The sequence below is a fragment of the Rattus rattus genome, chromosome 2, assembly GCF_011064425.1.
Source record: "Rattus rattus isolate New Zealand chromosome 2, Rrattus_CSIRO_v1, whole genome shotgun sequence".
In the NCBI taxonomy this organism is placed as follows: domain Eukaryota; kingdom Metazoa; phylum Chordata; class Mammalia; order Rodentia; family Muridae; genus Rattus; species Rattus rattus.
The window spans coordinates 4,821,760-4,827,073 of NC_046155.1; positions in this window are offsets into that span (position 1 = coordinate 4,821,760).

A 5,314-nucleotide genomic window follows, 5' to 3' on the forward strand; every position below is an offset into this window, starting at 1 on the left:
GAAAAGTTATCAAAGATTTGGCACAGGGGCGTTCCCAGGAAATCGAGGAAGGGCCTTAGGGGCAGGCTTCAAGGAGGAGGGAGGAGCATCCGGCATCTTCCACTGTCACCGGGCTGTCAATCATCGCATCTGTACACTGCACCGGAGCTTCCCTGCGGACTGGAAACGATTTGATACTGCGATATCCTAAAGGGCAGATAATAAATATTGCCCCCAGCCGTGAAAATGCCCTTGGGGGGGTCTTTGAAAATGAAAAAGGTTGTGTGTGCCAGTTACCTTGTTTTTTTTTTTTTGGTCTTTTTTATTTTGTCTTTTTTTTTTTTTTTTTTTTTCGGAGCTGAGGACCGAACCCAGGGCCTTGCGCTTGCTAGGCAAGCGCTCTACCACTGAGCTAAATCCCAACCCCGAACGTTAGCTCTTGCTGCCAGTATTTAAAGCAAAACTGAAGTATTTCATACAGTCAAGTATCAGATGGTACCGAAAGGCTGGCCGGCAGGAGGAGCCACTTTGTCCAAGCGCTCCAATCCCATAGGCACCCACATTCCAAAAAGCAGAAATTGAAGTTAGCTTTCTCATTTCCATCAGAGATAACTTCCAAAATATATTTTAAAAAAGTATTCCAAAGTACAGTAAATTCCTTAGACAACAATTGCTAACAAGTTGATCAGCTTCTGTATGAAAGAGACCAGAGACACAATATAATTGATTGGAGGCTAAGTGAACACACACACACACACGCACACACGCACGCACGCACACACACACACACACACACACACACACACACACACACACACACTTCCGTAACTCCAGGGATCCTACCTCCAATCTGAATTTCATATATACAAATGAATCCTTAACTCTAACATGGTGCTCTTTGAAAATGAGAGCTCCTGTGCAGAGAGAAGTTTGAGTCTCACAACTAGTATGGTTGCTTGCTGACTGGAGAACAGACTAGAAAGGACAAAGGTGAAGTCTCCTAGGAGTAAAACTTCACACGATGAAAATAGAATCACAAGCTCAGGGGAGGATAGAGCAGTAAGCACTCCACATGATGGGAAAGTATTGGTTTGTCAGGAAAACAAAGTCCTGTGAGGCCCTCACACCCTGCTCACGCTGCTCACGCTGCTGTTCACTTACACCAAGTAAAGAGCTAACCATAAAAAAGAAAAAGGAGGCAGGAGGCCAGGTCTGGTGGCAAAGACTTTCCTTTAATCCCAGTACTTGGGAAGTTGAGGCAGGTGGATCTCTGAGAGTTCAAGGCCAGCCTGGTTTATAAACAGAGTTCCGGGACAGCCAGGGCTACACAGAGAAACCCTGTCTTCAGAACTTAAAACCAGAAACAAACAAACAAAAGCCAAAAAAAAAAGAAAAAAGAAAAAAAGAAAAAGAAAAAGAAAAAAAGAAAGGAAAGGAAAGAAGCTGGAGCATTCCTCAGTAGAAGAGGCACTTTTCAGTGGGTGTGGGTAGGGTGAGTTTGAAACAGCATCCCTATGTGCTAGTCTTGAACTCCTGACCCTCCTGCTCCACCTTCTGAATGGAGAGATGATAAGTGGTCAACCAAGTAGAGCTGAAAACCTCATATGCCTGCTACCCTCAGGGAGTGGAAAGGGCTGAGCGCATCCTGCACCCAACCTGGGCTAGGATTACAGGACTATATGCCCCGGGCATAGCTTCCAGATGTTACTTTAAACAACTAGGAGTCATGCTGGAAAAAACCAACCTATTTTAACTGGATAAGCACCACTGCTTTAGGTTCAGAGTGGGATAAACAAAATTCAACACCAAGGAGCAGTATTCTTTGTGCTACGGTTAAAGCAATGGTGCATGTGTTTGATAAAGAAGTTAAGGAGGTGGGTACAAAACTGAGTCATCCTGGAAGCGGGGACAGGGGCTCCCACTTGTCAGCCCCATGTGAGAAGCTGAAAGAAGAGAACTGCTGTGAATTTGAGGCCAACCTGGGCTACAGAGTGCATTCCAGGCTGGTCTGGGCAAAAGAATGAGACCATATCTCAAAACACAAAATAAAATTGTTTAGAAATAGATAAATGAATGAGTAAATTCATCCTGATAGGGAAAATAGCAAGCTAATGGGCCTTTTGTATGTCACCAAACTGAGCAACAGGTGTCTGCCCTTTTAATTGGGTAGCATCCCACAGGAGCAGAAGGAACACTGGGAAAGAGCAGTCAGAAGCAGCACATGCCTGCTGAGAGGTTTGAAATGCCCCTAGCCCTCTGTTTTGGCAGAATTAAAGGGAACTTTTCATTGCTCGCCAATGTATCAATTTGAGCTGACTTTTGGTCAGATGGTTCAAAAGGATGAAGAAGGTCATTTGTAAGTCTGGCCTCTCTGACCTGGTGGTTTAATTTTGTTTGGGTTTTGTCTGAAGGAAGCAGTCAGAGAAGAGTGGAGATTTTACATCCTACAATGAGCACTATGGTGAGACTTGTAAAACCTGGCTGGATTTGGTGACAGCCATGGAGAGCAATGCTGTCAGGCACTGGGAGATTCCCGTAAGTTCACACAAGAAAGATGACAAGTGTTAACCATGGCCAGACCAGGATTCGGGAATCCTTATGACCTTCAGACTTCCTCCTGTGTGTTCTTGTCCGTGTTTATACAGTGTACATCACTTACTTCTGGATGATAAAACCCCCAAAGACATGTATATTTTAAAGGTAAAATGAGGTACTTCTGTGCTATTTCCTAAATCTCTTTTACATTTTTACTTTTTTTTAATAACCAAATAAAGTCACAAAACGCTCATAATATTGAGAATGGGGGAAAAAAAAAAGAGCAAGCAGAATAATGTATTTCTCCAGCCCTCTGATCACCCCTTTCTTTTTGTTAACACTGTTAATATTGTTATGGGTTTTCCCCCATAAATTTATATGCCGTCCAATGTACCCAGCTTTATGCTTTCAACATGCCCCCAGGACAATTCGCTTATTCTTGTGTGTTTAAAATACAATCCTGAGGATAAAAGTTATTAGCTGAAATAAAATAAAATGTAGCTTTTGCCATAAGGAAATAGTCATGGCGGGAAGTGTGTGGGAAAACATATATATCACAAAGACCCAAACTATTGATTCTGACCCTTGGCTTTGGTGAAACTCACCCTGCCCAGTTTGGTTTCCGTCCTAAACATGTTTTGAATCCAGCTTGTCTCAACACCAGGAGCAAAGAGACCCTTTATACAGACTTGAATCTTCAATGCCATGTTTGCAGGTTGCTTGATTCTCAATAAGGTCCAGACTTTAAATATGGGACCTTAAAAGCAGGAGGGGGGGCTGGGGGCGTGGCTCAGTGGCAGAGCACTAGTCTGGCATTCACAAGGCCCTGGGTTCAATGCCCCGTCCACTCAAAGGAGTTTCCAAAGACCCAGAATTAGTACCTTTTTTAAGGTACAAATATTATTGATCTCTAGATTCTTAACGTAGGTTTCAAACTTGATGTTCATTTTAGCAACTTGAACATATTAAAACTGGGTGGGAAAATTCTGAAACACTCTTGCTGATGGCAGGTTTTGGAGAAACTCATGTGACAGCCACTTGTGTAACACTGGAGAATCCAAGCCCAAATGATAACACTGGACAGGACAGGCGGCATGAGAGTGCTGGGGAGGGTCAGTGGCAGACCACCTAAGCATGTCCTCAGGTGTCTGGAGAGCTGTGTGTGTTCTATTTAGCCAGTGGTTTCAAAATGCTTTCACTGCACTGAGGGTATGGCTCAGTGGCAGGGCACTTGCCCAGCATATGTAAGGCTCCCGGTTCAATCCCCAGTATTACTAGCATAAAATTATTAATATTACATTTTTGGACAAATGCATAAAGGAGATAGTACACCAGCTTCCAGAAATCCACCACACTAAAACTACATAGTTTTTAAAGTGTTCATCCTCATATTTTTTGAGATTCAGAGAAAAGTGAAGATGATCAAAGTTAAAAGCAAATTCCTCCAAGTTCCACATTGAAATGTGCTCACTACAGTAATTGATATTAATTGTTGCTTTGTTTGTTTGTTTTGTTTAGTTTGAGATAAGGTCTTTGTAGCCTGGGCTGGCCTCAAACTCAGGGTAATTCTCCTGCCTCATCTTCTGGAGTTCTGAGGTTACAGGTGTCAGTAATCATGCCTGGTTTAGCAGTTGACTTCTTTTTTTCAATGTTATATCTGCAACAAAAATAGTAGGCAAGTAGCAAACCGAACCTGGCCATGAGGACCGCCTTACAGTGATTAGCCTGGAACCATCCATTTTGTTAAAAGGAGGACTAGCAAGTTACAACAACGATGGGCCATTTGCTCTGATTTTAGTTCAAGAAGAAACCCTAGAAGTATAAACAGGCTTTCAGACCAGTGTTAAGAGGCAGGACTCTTGGGATCACATGGTAGCACTGGATGATGGAATGTTTTTCCTTATGTGTCCTGGATCTTCTCATTTGACAATGTGCTCTTTACCTTTGTGGACTCCGGTAAGACTTCCATACTCAGTAAAGGAAAAACACAAACAACCCTTAAATTCTTAACAGGAAGTCACTAAATAACCGTTCACTTTAAATGGCTACTTCACGGAGAAATGACAACACAATTGGGAAGAAGAGGCAACTGGGAGGGGAAACCAAGGGTCCAGAATCATTTGGGCTTTCTCCATAAACCCCCTTCCTGAAACTTCCCCAAAAGGAAGTCCCAGAAAGCCGGTCAGGAAGTACCCTCTTCTACCTGCCTGCTGGGGAACCCGGCACAGCACAGGACGGTGGGTGTAAAAGGGTGTATTGCTGACCACCTTCCGGGCTGACGAAGAGGCCTGGCTAGCAGGGGCATCTCCGACTTGCACAGCCCTAAGGCTGCAAACACCCTGGGCAGGGTTGACCAGGACCAAAGGTGTCATCTGTGCTCTGCTGAGCAAGGCAGGGCTCTGGACTCCAAACGGGGAAAAGAAGCTGAGCCTTCCCCCAAGAGCCTAGGATGTTCTTGGGGAGGTCCTGCTCCACTTAAATAGAGGCAGAAGGACTTCAGGAGCCCAGACCTGCTGTGCATCCCCGGGACGTCATGACTTGGTTCTGTGACGAATATCTGACAGAAATAAGGTAGGAAGGGTTAGTTTGGCTCCTGCTTTAGGAGGGTGCAGTCTATCATGGCAATTAAGGCCTGACTGAGGGTTGGAAGTCACTGGAAGCAGGAGCTTGCAGTAGTTTCTCACATCTTGGGGATCAGGAAACAGAAAGCCAGACCCAGAACTCATATCCTTCGAGGCCTGCTTCTAGGATCCTCATCCCTAAGGTCACACTGTGTTAAGACAGCCCTACCAAATGGGGA